Genomic DNA, 16,596 nt, shown 5'->3' with positions numbered 1-16,596 from the left:
GAATGGTCTTCCATCTTTTTGTGTCTTCTTCAATTTCTTTCATGAGTGTTCTGTAGTTCCTCGAGTACAGGTCCTTTACCTCTTTGGTTAAGTTTATTCCCAAGTATCTTATGGTTCTTGGTGCTATAGTAAATGGAATCGATTCTCTAATTTCCCTTTCTGTATTTTCATTATTAGTGTATAAGAAAGCCACTGATTTCTGTACATTGACTTTGTATCCTGCCACGTTGCTGAATTGTTGTATGAGTTCTAGTAGTTTGGGGGTGGAGTTTTTGGGTTTTCCATATAAAGAATCATGTCATCTGCAAAGAGAGAGAGTTTGACTTCTTCATTACCAGTTTGGATACCTTTTATTTCTCTCTGTTGTCTGATTGCTGTTGCTAGGACTTCTAATACTATGTTGAACAAGAGTGGTGAGAGTGGGCATCCTTGTTGTGTTCCTGATCTCAAAGGGAAGGATGCAAGCTTATTCCCATTGAGGATGATATTTGCTGTGGGTCTTTCATAGATATATTTGATGAAGTTCAGGAATGTTCCCTCTATCCCTATACTTTGAAGTGTTTTAATCAGGAACGGATGCTGGATTTTTTTTTTTACTTTAATTTCCAAGACATTTTGTGACTGATCATACGATCAATCCTGGAGAATTTTCCACAACCACTTGAGAAGAAAGAATGTGTATTCTGTTGCTATTGAAATGTTCTGTATATATCTGTTAGGTACACTTGGTCTAAACTGTGATTCAAGTCTAAAGTTTCTTTTTTAAATTCCAGTGTAGTTAACAGACAGTGTTATACTGGTTTCAGGTATAAATTTTAGTGATTCAGCAATACTTTACATTACTCAGTGCTCATAATGATATGTGTACTCTTAATCCCCATCATCTATTTAACCCATCCCCCCACTCACTTCCCCTCTTCTAACCATCACTTTTTTCTCTATAGATAAGAGTCTGATTTTTGGTTTGTCCTTTTTTCTTTGTTTGTTTGCTTTGTTTCTTAAGCTCCACATATGAGTGAAATCATATGGTATTTTCTTTCTGTCTCACTTATTTCACTTAGCATAATAACTTCTAGGTTCATCCATGTTTTCTCAAATGGCCCAATTTCTTCCTTTTCTGTGACTGTGTAATATTCCATTATTATATTATGTATAATATATATATATATATACATATATATATATATTCTTCCTTATCCATTCATCTACCATGGACACCTGGCTTGTTTCCCTAATCTGGTTATTGCAAATGATGATGCAATAAACATAGAGATACATATCTTTTTTAATTTGTGTTTTTATATTCTTTCAGTAAATATTCAGTAGTGGAATTACTGGATCATATGGCATTTCTCTTTTTATTTTTTTGAGGAACCTCCATACTCTTCCAAAGTTGTTGCACTGTGTTACATTTCCACCAAAAGTGCACAAGAGTACCTTTGTCTTTGAATCCTCACCAATACTTGTTTCTTGTGTTTTTGATTTTAGCCATTCTGACAGGTGTGAGGTGATAGCCACTGTGGTTTTTATTTGCATTACCCTGATAATTAGTGATGTTGAGCATCTTTTCATGTGTCTATTGGCCATCTGTACGTCTTTTCAAGTTCAAAGTTTCTTTGTTGATTTTCTCTCTGGATGATCTCTCTGTTGTTGAAAGTGGGGTATTGAAATATCTTAATCATTAGTAAGTAGTCTATTTCTCCCTTCAGATCTGTTAGTATTTGCTTGACAAGTTTAGGAGCTTTCAAGCTGGTGCATATATATTTACATTTGCCCTATCTTTGTAAAGATCTTCCTTATCATTATACAGTGACCTTTGTCTCTTCTTAGCATTTTTGGTTTTAAGTTTATATTTCTGTTTAAGTATAGCTACCCATGCATTTATTTGGTTTACACCTGCATAGAATATCTTTTCCGTCCCTTCACTTTGAACCCATGTGTGTCCTTAAAACTGAAGTGAGTCTCTGAAGGCAGTATAAAGTTTTGTTTTATTTTGTTTTTTAATTTTTTAAAGATTTTATTTATTCACTTGACAGAGAGAGAGAGATCACAAACTGTCAGAGAGGCAGGCAGGTGGGGGGGGCAAGCCGACTCCCTGCTGAGCAGAGAGTCCAGTGTGGGGCTTGATCCCAGGACCCTGAGATCATGACCTGAGCCAAAGGCAGATGCTTAACCCACTGAGCCACCCTGTTTTGTTTTGTTTTTAATCTTTCAATCACTCTATGCCTTTGGATTGGAGAATCCATTACCTTTAGAGTTGTTTTGATACTTAAGTATTACAAAGCCATCGTATTGACTGTATCATCACATTTCTTCTCATCTCCAAGGTCTCTGATGAGAAATCTAATAGCTTTTGGGGCATTACCTTTTATGAGAGAAATTTTTTTTCCTCTTACTTTGCTTATAAATTTAATTTTATGATATCAATCCACCTAAAGTGTCAATAAAAAATTTTTGTCTTTATTCATTTCTGTCTGCAATTTCAAGGTCAATTTCATTTTTCTTTAAATTTGCTGTTGTTTTATATGTCTCCTCTTCTCTTGATGTATTAAAAAGATAGGGAAGGGGCGCCTGAGTGGCTCAGTGGGTTAAGCCGCTGCCTTCCGCTCAGGTCATGATCTCAGGGTCATGGGATCGAGTCCGGCATCAGGCTCTCTGCTCAGCAGGGAGTCTGCTCCCCCCCCTCTCTGCCTGCCTCTCCATCTACTTGTGATTTCTCTCTGTCAAATGAATAAATAAAAGCTTAAAAAAAAAAAAAAGATAGGGAAAAAATGGTTCCTAAAAGTTTTTTTTCCAGGGTGCCTGGGTGGCTCAGTCAGTTAGGCTGTTAAGCATCCAACTTTTAGTTTCAGCTCAGGTCATGATCTTATGGGTCATGAGATTGAGACCCACATTGCTCTCCATGCTCAGTGGGGAATCTGCGGAAGATTCTCTTCCTCTGCCCTTCCACCAACTCGTGTTTGCCCTCTCTCTTGCTCTCTCTCTCTCTCTAAAATAAATAAGGAAATCTTTTAAAAAAATTTCCTTCCCTTTCTTAAATTGCTTTCAAATATGATTTCTTCTTCCAAGTACTTATGATGCTGCTCCAGTTCTCTACTATGTAAATATATTACACAGAGTTGTTTTTTTTTTTTAAATAAGTCTTTAAACAAAAGGGATTTAATCAAGCCTGGAATTCACCAGGCTTGATCTTTTCACCACCCAGAAGTTTTTCCTTTAGGGGGAAAGGAAAAGATCAGACATGTCCTTGATAAGTGATGAAAGCTGTAGTCAATCTCTATCAAAAATATTTGCAAATGTTTGAGTGTTAAAGCATAATTTTCCTCATAAGTCTCACATATATCATTGCACAATTCCTTACCCCTAATGGACACTCAGTAAATAAAACTTGGATGCAGTAAGCAATTCTGAAAAGATGCCAAAAATAAATGTGATGACTAAGAAGAAAATATTTTCATGGGAAGTCATCTTATCCATGTCTGGTACCCCAAGTCCTGGACACTGGGGAAGTAAAGCAAATGGGATGTATAACTGGAATCATATCTAGAAGAAAATTGAATCAAGCAAGTGTTTAACATCTACTATGTGCATAGTCTAAAAGATGATTTTGTTGAGTTCTCCTACAATTACAAGAGTAGAAGAGGAGCTAATAAAATAATAGTTAACATTTACTAAGTACTATGTGCAAGGCTCTGTTTTAAGAACTTTTCAGATGTTAATTCATTTGATTCTCATAACAAGTTTATGAGACTGATATCATTATTTAAATTTCTATTTTACGGGGCACCTGGGTGGCTCAGTGGGTTAAGCCACTGCCTTCGGCTCAGGTCATGATCTCAGGGTGCTGGGATCGAGTCCCGCGTCGGGCTCTCTGCTCAGTAGGGAGCCTGCTTCCTCCTCTCTCTCTCTGCCTGCCTCTCTGCCTACTTGTGATCTCTCTCTGTCAAATAAATAAATAAAATCTTTAAAAAAAAATAAATTTCTATTTTAGAAACGAGTAAGTACATTAAACTACCCAAGGTTAGTTATAGCCAGTAAGAGAAAGAGCCTGGATGGACACCCAGCCAGAGCTTGCAGTCCTCACTATGGCTTTTTACAAAAAGAAAGTGACTTCTCAGCACAGAAAAGGCCATGTTGTAGGATAATTACCATTAATTGGAGCTGATATAAAGGTGACACACACAGAAAGGACACTATTTAACATCTAAGTCCATTCCATCTCTATGAATATAAAAATCTAAGAGACCTCCCAATACCATGCTAAATAAAGTATGATTTCTACCTTAACCCTCCATAAGTCAAATGCTAGAGGTAAAATAAAATATAGCTATTTTCCTCATCACACTTACACCAGAAAGGATTCAGCAAAGCCTGGAAGAATGACCAGGAGCCCAACCATAGTACAGTTCTTGTATCCCAAGGAGTGGTTCTCAAGCTTGTGCTGAACAACAGAGGAGAGTGGCCTACATTCCAACAAAGAGGCTAGAATAGGGCAACGCAGGACTTGGACCCTGAAGACATACTCTCCTAGAAACCTTCTCATCCATCTTTCCTTCTAGAGAACTCTGGGATCTATTACTCTTGAGAAACAGTGAGTGTCCTCAGGGCACAGCTATAAGAGTATGCTGACAAATTTGAACAATTTCTCTGACTTTGGCCTGAATAAATACAAGGGAAAGTCATATTTCTGGACTTATAACCTCATGAATATGTCACAATTTTCTCTATGCTACAATGTGCTCTACTTCTTTGAGGAGGAAATAGGACTCCTTATCTTTAGGCCACATCTGGGACAGCTCCTTCTGCCTCTGATGCTCCATGCTTAGGAAATTCAGGATTCCTCTTTCCAAACCATCCCAGTCCTGTCTCATCTGCCACAGGAACAGAGCACCAGAGACCCACTCTGCAGGACTACTACTGGAACTTGCTCCAGCATGCCAACCTCCAAAAGGGAATTCTAGCAGGTACTAACGCAGCTGGTTGTAAACTCCCCATTTGTGGAAGAGGAGTTAAAGCCACACAGACAGGACCTTTTTAAAACAGCATCTGAGCTGATTCTCCAGCCAGAGCTGTAGGTGTTAAAGAGCACTCTTTATGACAGCAACATCTAAGGATAGAGAGCCAGCAACTAAACTACCTGAATTATCTCCTTTACCCCTTACAAAGCTCCCAGAGGTAAGAATTGTTTTTGTCATTTTATTAGAAGAAAAATTGCTTAATTGAATTGCCTAAAGTCACACAGAGAGGTAGTGCAAAATTTAAAATAATCTTGAACCCAGAAACCAAGTTCTCTAAATAAAGTAGGCAAAAAGGTTACAGAGAGAGAAGAGAGTTGGAGAGAATGCACCCCTTCTGACAATAAATATCTGTGGGCTCTTGTCTATGGAAATAAGAGTGGGAAGTTCTGATTTGGTTTTGCCAGGTCTGAGCCTTTTCTGACTCCTGAACATGTGTATGTGTCTGGGTGTGTATTTGCATGTGTGTGGACTTGCAGGAGTCCATCATCTCCTAGAAGAGCTACAGAGCCACCTTGTATTCCCACACTCAAGGGTGTTGGCAAAGAGGCCCCTTCAGAAAATTGTGTTACTTCACAGTCAAAGCACTGATGGCCTGAACTATCAGGGATACTCAAAGCACTTAGAGGACTTTTGTTGGCTTTGTCTGCTACCACTGATGCCAGAGAGGGGAGGCATTCTGTCTTGTGTATCCTGAAAGATGGTCCTCAGCACCATCAAGACTGGAATTCTCAGAGCACAAACCCTTCCAGGAAGAGTCATTAGTGGTCAGCATTGCATAGAAACCTGGTGTCTTTCCAGGAAACTCAAGGCTGTCACTGTCTCTGGGATTCATGTTGCTGCATGTCCTGCTTCTCTTCTGGGGAGGAAAAGATACTGTCTGTTACCCCTTCCTTCTGGGCTTATGCAAAAATCATCTCTCCTCATGATCATCTCCAACATCTTGCTCTGTGCTTCTACATCCTCAGTCCCTGATTGCTCGATACCCCTCTCTTTGGTCCCCTGTTTCTTTAGTTCCTGAAGTGATTATACTAATTTCACCCTTTTCTGGTGCTGTTTTTCTTACATTCTTTCACTTTCTAATTTTATCTCCTTGTGGTGGTCTCTGTGTACCAGATTGTCACTCCAAATGTTGCCCTATTGACCAGTCACTTTATTTATATGTCTGAATATAATTTATTTATATGTCCAAATATATTATATATTTATTGTATATATATATATAGTCAGCATATATTATATATTTATTATATATAATATATTATATATTTGGACACATAAATAAACAGATATATGATATATAAAATTTTTAATATTTATAATATATAATATAATATGTAACAAATATATAATATAATATAATATATTTACATTAAACAAAAGATGCACAAGCCTATTATCACAAAGAGCTAATGTGAGGGAATGTACCCATATGGGTTCAAGTTTCTCACTGAAGTAAGACATGACATATAGATCTGGGAGAGTGCTGATGTTGGGTGCATGGTGAATTGGGGATAGTGTCAAAGATTTGGATGGACTGTTATGAATAATGAGAGGAAATCTTGTTGAGGATCCAAATGGAATTGAGCACTATAAATTCTAGCCCCATGTTGTATGATTTGTTCAAGATGCCTTAACCATCCAGGAAGAAGGAAGTGAGCACATGAACAGATTGCCTTCGGATGAAGGTTTTGTTTTTGTTTTTTGTTTTTGCATGACCATGGGGTGTGGGTTGGGAAGGGATGAAAGTGCCAGAGCAAAGCTAGCTACCTGAGATGCAATATAGAGGTCAAGGGGCTTGAGATCTCCATTGGGTCAAAGAACAGGTGTACACAAAAGAAATGAGATGGAAGGAGTAGTACTGGATGATTAAATAACATGCGCCAAATGTGTTAAAAACAAAAACCTACTTGCTTCCACTTAGTACTTCACTTTCTCTAACCTGAATCTTCTTTTCCATTGCATCTTCTCTCTCAGCATGATATACTGCCCCAAAGGTCCCTCTTCCCACCATAAATAAACTTTCACTTTTTCTCAATTTCTTCACATACAACACTTTCTCAATCTCCCACCTTCAGTGAAATTGGACTTGGGTACCGAAGTCAATGGCCATACTCTGGACCCAGTAATCACCAAGCCTGCGAAATCCTTATGTTAAGTTTAAATTTTTTATTACAATGTTGTTAAAAATCAAAAGACAAAGAGAATAACATAACAAAAACTTATCACATGGATGTAACAAAATTATGAACAAATATAAACATTATGTCATATCTGCTCCAAATTTCTCAAAGAAATAAATAATACAGACTCAAAACTCTCTTTGCTCCCATCCAAAATCTTATTGTTCCACTCTTCCCTAGAGAGGCTGTTATTCTAGAATGGATAGTTTACTCCAGTTCAGGATGTGTGCTTTTACTACATACATGTATATTATTTTATGCAATAAAACTTACATATACTAAAAAAAAAACCACTTACATATACTTTGTTAATATGTCATATGTCTTCCAATAACTTGACTTTTACATCACACTATGGTTTTATTTTATTGTTATGTTAGTTTTTTAAAAACATTCTACATAAATACATTCAGAATTGTTGTACAGAATTTATTAATAAGAAAATGGCACAAATAACATCCATTTGCAAGCTTTTCTATAACAATACACATTCTCTGAATGTCTTCTTGAACACAAGTGTTAAGAGTTTTTCTAGAGTCTAGTCAAGAACTGAAATTACTAAATCAACCAGAGATGTAAGAATTTCCTACATATGGGATAACCATTCTCCAAATGATAATACAGATTTTTCCATTTCCTCCTTAATACTTGGGATTGTCAGAATTTATACTTGCTTCAAGATGAAGAAGAATGAAAATTTCAATTTTGTTTTCATTTGATTGAACATCTTTTATTTTGGTTATTGTCCATTCCAGTTTCTCCTTCTGTGATTTGCTGATTCAAGCTTTCTCTGCCATTACTTCCTACTGGGTTTTTGCTCTTTTTTTTTTTTTTTTTTTTTTTTTTGTGGTGTGTAGGAGTATTCTGTGTTCTGAGCACCAATCCCTTATTGATGTGTGTTCAGCATATACCTTTTCCAGTCCATGGCTTATCTTTTCTCTTTTTATATATTTTCTCTGATATATTGTACATTTTGTGCCTGGATTAGGAAATCAGTTCCTCCCCTGATATCATAAACATATTGTTTTCTAAGGCATTTTTCATGATACTTTTATGTATGGAGAGACAGCTGTCCCAGCATTCTTGACAATATGACAACAGTGAGTCTCCATTCACACTGTTTATTCCACATTTTTCAAGTATTTTGTTGTTCAGTAAAGTATTGTAATTTTTTAATCCAATCATGGACCTTGTTTGATAGAATTATTTCTGGGTTCCTTAAGCTTCTGTTGTTATTGGGAATGGCATATCATTTTTTAAATTATACTTTGCAATATGTTTTTACTGAAGAGTAAGATGTATATTGAGTTTTTATTTTATTTTATTTATTTATTTGACAGAGGGAGATACAGCAAGAGAGGGAACAAAAGGAGGGAGAGGGATTATCAGGCTTCCCACTGAGCAAGGAGTCTGATGTGGGGCTCCATTCCAGGGCCTCGGGATTATGATCTGAGTAGAAAGCAGATGCTTAATGACTGACCACTCGGGCACCCCCTGTATTCAGTTTTAAATATTGTTTTATTAAACAAACCCTGAAACTTCTTAATTCATCTAGAGAGTCTTGTGGATTTATCTTGTAGATAATCATATTTTCTGTGAAGTCTATCCATTTTGTTCCTTCCTTCTATTTCTTCATACCAAAATGTGTTCTACTGCTCTTTTCACAAACAAGACATTGCTTCTGGCATTTCATACAAAAGACACAAATTAAATTTTCTTCATATGGCTCTGTGGCCACATCTCTTGTACAAGGGACAATAATTCTCCAGACCCCAGATTTTGGGCCCCACAGCTGGCTGAATCCCCATGGAGCCACCACTGCATCATCTCAGGCTTACTACTCCTGCTCTTCCTTTTGTGTCTCGTGCCTACATGCTGCCATTTCTTTCTCTTGGGTTTATATATGCAATTTTAAAGACTTATGATTTATCTATAATTTCTAGATGCTTTAATTGGAATGAGACCTGCTGACATCAGCTAAACCTACCATTATGCCAAGAGCTCCAACTCAAAAGATGACAATTCCTTTCCATATAAGCTAACCATAGTCTCTGAGCCCTCCAGTTTTACAGAATCCTCTCAACTTCCAGATACTATGTTTTCATGCAAACATATGGAAAACCATTTCAAGAGACAAAACCAAACTTATTTAGGTGCAGACCTGGAAAAAGCACATCATACTGGAGGGAATGATATTTTTTTTTTTGAGTTTTGGGAATTTTTAGAATTTTAATAATTTTTTATTTTTTTATAAACATATATTTTTATCCCCAGGGGTACAGGTCTGTGAATCGCCAGGTTTACACACTTCACAGCACTCACCAAAGCACATACCCTCCCCAATGTCCATAATCCCACCCCCTTCTCCCAAACCCCCTCCCCCCAGCAACCCTCAGTTTGTTTTGTGAGATTAAGAGTCACTTATGTTTTGTCTCCCTCTCAATCCCATCTTCTTTCATTTATTCTTCTCGTACCCACTTAAGCCCCCATGTTGCATCACCACTTCCTCATATCAGGGAGATCATATGATAGTTGTCTTTCTCTGCTTGACTTATTTCGCTAAGCATGATACGCTCTAGTTCCATCCATGTTGTCGCAAATGGCAAGATTTCATTTCTTTTGATGGCTGCATAGTATTCCATTGTGTATATATACCACATCTTCTTGATCCATTCATCTGTGGATGGACATCTAGGTTCTTTCCATAGTTTGGCTATTGTGGACATTGCTGCTATAAACATTCGGGTACACGTGCCCCTTTGGATCACTACGTTTGTATCTTTAGGGTAAATACCCAATAGTGCAATTGCTGGGTCATAGGGCAGTTCTATTTTCAACATTTTGAGGAACCTCCATGCTGTTTTCCAGAGTGGCTGCACCAGCTTGCATTCCCACCAACAGTGTAGGAGGGTTCCCCTTTCTCCGCATCCTCGCCAGCATCTGTCATTTCCTGACTTGTTGATTTTAGCCATTCTGACTGGTGTGAGGTGATATCTCATTGTGGTTTTGATTTGTATTTCCCTGATGCCGAGTGATATGGAGCACTTTTTCATGTGTCTGTTGGCCATCTGGATGTCTTCTTTGCAGAAACGTCTGTTCATGTCCTCTGCCCATTTCTTGATTGGATTATTTGTTCTTTGGGTGTTGAGTTTGCTAAGTTCTTTATAGATTCTGGACACTAGTCCTTTATCTGATATGTCGTTTGCAAATATCTTCTCCCATTCTGTCAGTTGTCTTTTGATTTTGTTCACTGTTTCCTTTGCTGTGCAAAAGCTTTTGATCTTGATGAAATCCCAATAGTTCATTTTTGCCCTTGCTTCCCTTGCCTTTGGCGTTGTTCCTAGGAAGATGTTGCTGCGGCTGAGGTCGAAGAGGTTGCTGCCTGTGTTCTCCTCAAGGATTTTGATGGATTCCTTTCGCACATTGAGGTCCTTCATCCATTTTGAGTCTATTTTCGTGTGTGGTGTAAGGAAATGGTCCAATTTCATTTTTCTGCATGTGGCTGTCCAATTTTCCCAGCACCACATATTGAAGAGGCTGTCTTTTTTCCATTGGACATTCTTTCCTGCTTTGTCGAAGATTAGTTGACCATAGAGTTGAGGGTCTATTTCTGGGCTCTCTATTCTGTTCCATTGATCTATGTGTCTGTTTTTGTGCCAGTACCATGCTGTCTTGATGATGACAGCTTTGTAATAGAGCGTGAAGTCCGGAATTGTGATGCCACCAACGTTGGCTTTCTTTTTCAATAAGGGAATGATAATTTTAACTGCATTCCCTGTCTCTAGCATACAATGCACATGTACACTATAGGAGACACTGAGAAATGATAAATGAATTAATTATAGGTTGTTTTTTTATTGAGTAAAATGTCTAGAAAAATTGGTGAATTACTTAGAATATCCTGGACTGAGGTAGTAAATACTGCAAAATGCAATGTGGTAATGGTTTTAAAAGAATAAAAGTTTGTTTCTCTCCTATATACCCAGTGCCAATGTGTCTTCTTGGTGGATGGCAGCTCTCCAACATGTTGAGAACATGGGACACAGATTCATTCCACTCTGTGACTCCACCATCCCATTTAGCTTCCTGTTCATCTGCATCCAGCTGACAATAGGGTAAAGAGAGTGTGGGGGAAAACCAGAAGTGGAACACATGAGTGGATTTCCTAGAATTCAGTCATATGTTCACACCTCAATGTAAGGGAATTTGGGAAATGTAGTCAAGCTGAGTGTCCAGGAAGAAGAAAACTTATATTTGGGTGAGCAGCTTAGTAGGCTCTACCACCATTGTATGCCTTAAGATGGATCAAAAGAAAAGAAAAATCATTAGTCAAGCAGTTAAGAGAGCATTATAAGATTTCATGCAGAAAATGAAAGTGGTCAAGCTAAAGCGCTGAGACAATAAGTAGAAAAGTACTGCATAAATCATTTTAAATTGAAGAATCAACAGGATTGGATGTGAAGAGGTGTAGGATAACCTTATAAAAGTCATGATGCCAAGTAGAATTCTGTATGTGGGAAACCCATGAAATACATTTTCACATAATTCAGGAACTATAAACTGCAAACTTATTGGTACATAAAATGAACAATATTCCACAATAATCTCACTAGAAGAGATAAAAATAGACAAGATAGGTTCTTCTGCTAAAAGCACTTGCAATCTACTTAGATTGAATGCACAGAATATAGGCTTGGCTCAGACAGATTAACAGGATGAGTGAACATGGAATTATGTGAAATCAAGCCTACAAATACAGAACTGAGATTCCCTTAAGCAGTAGTCGAAGCCATGATAGAGGTGGATGAGTTACCAAAGGAAATAACTAAAAAAGGTAAGAGAAGGTTGAAGAGAAAAAAACGCTTTGGTTATATATATATTTTTTAAATTTTATGTTATGTTAGTCACCATATAGTACGTCTTTAGTTTTTGATGTAGTGTTCCAAGATTCATTGTTTACGCGTAACACCCAGTGCTCCATGCAAAACATGCCCTTCTTTATACCCATCACTGGGCCAACCTATCCATCCACCCTCCTCCCCTCTAAAACCCTGTTTATTTCTTGGAGTCCACAGTCTCTCGTGGTTTGTCTCCCCCTCTGATTTCCTCCCCTTCACTTTTCCTTCCTTCTGCTAATGGCCTTCATGCTATTCCTTATGTTCCACAAGTAAGTGAAACCATATGACAATTAATTTTCTCTGCTTGACTTATTTCACTGAGCAAAGCCTTTGGAATAAAGATGAAACCTATCAAAGGCAAATGTTTACTTTAAAAATGAACACGAGCAAGGTAAATTCACTTATCTCCTTTTACTATAACCTAACCCCAGTAGTCTTGTGATTTATAGTCTTCTCATGCAAGAGCAGACAATTGTTACCTCCTGAATCTGGGCTCATTCTCACTCTCATAAGTGGAAAAATTTCTAACTGCCCCAGATGCTCTTTACTGGCCATCCTTTGCACTGGATAGTTTTTTCAAAGACATCAAATTACTGTCCTTTCTCTTTTATGTGTAATAAAATTATTAAAATATAATTATATTTTATAATTATATTGATATATTAATAATTAAAATTTCATATGTTTATATAAATATATGTAAATAAAATTATGTGTAGTTTTGTCTTCCTGATTTTGTTGTATGGTCAAAGCAGAGACTATGTCATACATAACTAAATGGATGCATAAAATGTGTTTTCACATATTTGTGATTTCCACAAAGCCTAACACAATTCCTAGCCCACAGAATATGAATTATCTGCTAAATTATTAAACCTTAGTTGTATGGGTGATGATGTGGGCTTGGGTGGATGAGAACCTCTAACTCAAGCTTACTCACTTTGTAGACATGAGTGTCCAGGGCTAATTGTTAATTAGGCCCACTGACCACAGGGACCTGCCCCTGCCACATATTGGCTATCTAGGAATTCAGTAAGTCCAGATAGAGACACCACAACCATGGAAACCAAATGTGGTGGTTAGGAAGATCATTATACACAGTAACTTTATTAATAATTCTGGATTCCTCTCCTATTTCTGCTAAAGGATCCATAAGAGGAGACAACCAGTCTTACTCTTGGTTTCATTCCCCTGGGAGTCAGGGTTAACAGCAATGGGAAGACTTCTTCTTCGTCCTCTCCCTGTTCATTTATCCCATCACACTGATTGGGAATCTGCTAATCATCTTGGCCATTCGCTCTGATACTCGCCTTCACAACCCCATGTATTTTTTCCTTGCCAATCTCTCCTTTGTTGACATCCTCTTCTCCTCTGTAACCATCCCTAAAATGCTAGCAAACCATGTCTTAGGCAGAAAAGCCATCTCCTTTGGGGGATGCCTAACACAAATGTGTTTCATGTTAGCCTTGGGTAACACAGATAGCTATATCCTGGCTGCAATGGCATGTGATCGTGCTGTGGTCATCAGCTGCCCACTTCATTACACAACAATTATGAGCCCTCGGACCTGTGTCCTCCTAGTTGTTGGGTCTTGGGTGGTTGGAAATACCAATGCCTTCCCCCAAACTCTGCTCACAGCTGGTCTGTCTTTCTGTGGCAACAAGGAAGTGGCCAACTTATACTGTGACATTGCCTCTTTACTCAAGCTATCTTGCTCTGACATCCATTTTAATGTGAAGATGGTGTATCTAGGGGTTGGTGTTTTCTGTGTGCCATTACTATACAACATCATCTCCTATATTCATGTCTTTTCCACAGTCTTACAGGTTCCATCCACCAAGGGTGGGCTCAAAGCCTTCTCTACCTGTGGTTCTCACCTCAGAGTTGTCTCTCTGTATTATGGGACAGTCATGGGCATGTATTTCCACCCTCTGTCTAGTTACAGCCTAAAGGATGCAGTGATAACTGTGATGTATATCGCAGTGACCCCAATGTTAAATCCTTTCATTTATAGTCTGAGAAACTGAGACATGAAGGCAGCCCTGGAAACTCTTCAGCAAAAAACTCTTATAACCAATGTGAGGTCATATCGGAAAGTCAATTAGAGTCACCAATTAGGATGCACTTGAAGATCCAGTCCCAATGTCCTCCCCTTCCAAGGATCTACATTTGTGCTTTCCAGCCACTGAATTACACTTCTTGGAAATCTTGTAACAGTTTCATGAGACTTCCTATTGAGATTGTTGATATGTACATGTTATTATTCTTTTTACAGCAAAGAATTATTGGGATCATGTTCCAGCTATGCTACTGACTAGCTCTTTGATTCCATACCTAAATAATAAAAACAAAAATGTCTTCCTTGTCTGTCTTAGGGTGTGAGGGTCACAATACTTCATGCTTTGAAAGCTATAAGTCCCTATTCAAGTGCCAATTTTCTTGCACTACTACATTTCATCATTCCTACTTTGCTTGCAAACTTTGAGAGCAAGACCTGTGTTCACACATCACTCTATTCCCCCCAAAGCTGATCTTTAAACTGCAACCAATAACTGTGTGTGGAAGTGGAATGAAGAAATGCAATTAAAAAAATGTAATCTGATAATAATCAGACATAATCAGCTTTGGCATTAATTCCCATCCATCACATACCTGGTATCTCAGAAAGTTACTTTTTTAAAAGAGACTGATTTATGTGAGAGAGAGAGAAGAGAGAAAGAGAGAGAGAGAGAGAGAGTGTGTGTGTGTGTGTGTGTGTGTGTGTGTGTGAGGGAGAGAGAGAGAGAGAGAAGTTGGGGGAGGGGCAGAAGAAAGGGAGAGAGAGAATCTCAGGCAAACTCTGTACTGAGTGCATGATCTCACAACCCTGAGATCATGATCTGAACTGAAACCAAGAGTCAGACACTTAACCTCCTGCCACCCAGGTTCCCCTCAAAAAGTTACTTTCAATCCACTTAAGAAGGAAAAATCATACCCATTACTTTTATTATTTTTAATTTTTTGAGTAGAGTTGATACACAAAGTTACATAGTTTCAAGTGTGCAACACAGTGACTTGACAGGTTTATACAGAATGCTATGATCACCACAAGAGTGCTACCATCTGTTACCATACAATGCTAGTAAAATATCATTGACTATATTCTTCATGCTGTACATTTTATTCCTGTGACTTATTCACTTATAACTGGAAGCTGCTGCTTCTTCTTCTTGTTCTTCTTCTTCTTCAGATTTCATTTATTTATTTGACAGAGATCACAAGTAGGAAAAGAGGCAGGCAGGGGGTGGGGAAGGGGGTAAGCAGGCTCCCCACTGAGCAGAGAGCCAGATGTAGGACTTAATCCCAGGACTTTCAGATCATGACCTGAGCCGAAGGTAGAGTCTCAACCCACTGAGCAACCCAGGTACCCTCATAACTGGAAGCTTCTATTTCCTACTCACCTTCATACATTCTGCCCATCCTACTGATATACAAATGGATATGGAGCATGTAATACACACACACACACACACACACACACACACACACACACACACAGACAATATTAGACAATCATAAAAAAGAAGGAGATCATGCCATTTGCAAAATCATGGCTGGACCTAAAGGGTATTATGCTAAGTGAAATAAGTTAGATTAAGAAAGACAAAAACTAGAAGATTTCACTCATTTGTAGAATCTTTTAAAAAATGAATAAAAACCATATACATTAATTTTCCAATAAAAATTATTTAAAACAAAGATTTAGATGCATGGATGTATTCTGAAAGTGACTAGAGGAAAGAAAAAAATGGATGCTGGTATAACCCCAAAGTTATTATATTAAGGGAAGAAGTTACTTCCACTAGAACTGAAGAATCTAAATGGAAATGGTAGTGTTACCAGAACCTTGGAGTTCAGAAGAGGGATGATCATATATCTGATGCTCAGGTCTTTGAAAGGAGCTGCCAAACTGCTGCCACTTGGTCCCCACCTGCTGAAGAAGTGACACCAACTTTCATTCCTGGGAGATCTGAGCCCTCAATAATACTTTCTTTCTTAGGAGAGGAGGGGCGTGTTGAGGTAGTTTCTATTCTATTTCTATTCATGGAAATATTAATACATCCCAGACAAGGCCATATGCATGGTCCTCCTGGCACCCCATTATGTAGTATCAAAACAATGTCCTTCTCATTGGGATCAATCACTTCAGGAAGTGGAGAAATCCTTTATTTTATGGAGGGCCCATAGAGTCTTGCTACAATTTGGTTAACCTTTCCATAATAATAGAAACTGAAAATACATAAATCTCAAAATATTATTGATAACCTTTTCATATGGTTGTAAATAAATAAAGAACCAAAAATACACTTTGTGGCAATAGACACAGATGTAATAAAAATGCATGTAAAACAAAAGTATGAGAACAATGAGTATAGGATTCAGAATGAGAGCTTATTCAAGAGGAAGGACTCAAGGGAAGGGAAGTGGGTAGCAACTGATAGACATTATTACTAAAGTCCA

General features: G+C 37.9%; 1 pseudogene; it reads left to right on the top strand.

Annotated features, from left to right (window-relative positions):
* Nucleotides 1–12,472: 12,472 nt before the first annotated feature.
* On the top strand, nucleotides 12,473–14,201 carry LOC131815639 (olfactory receptor 1A1-like; annotated as a pseudogene).
* The last annotated feature ends 2,395 nt before the right edge of the window (nucleotides 14,202–16,596 follow it).

This window comes from Mustela lutreola, chromosome 15, assembly GCF_030435805.1.
Source record: "Mustela lutreola isolate mMusLut2 chromosome 15, mMusLut2.pri, whole genome shotgun sequence".
In the NCBI taxonomy this organism is placed as follows: Eukaryota; Metazoa; Chordata; class Mammalia; order Carnivora; family Mustelidae; genus Mustela; species Mustela lutreola.
This window is presented reverse-complemented; position numbering and strand designations above follow the sequence as displayed.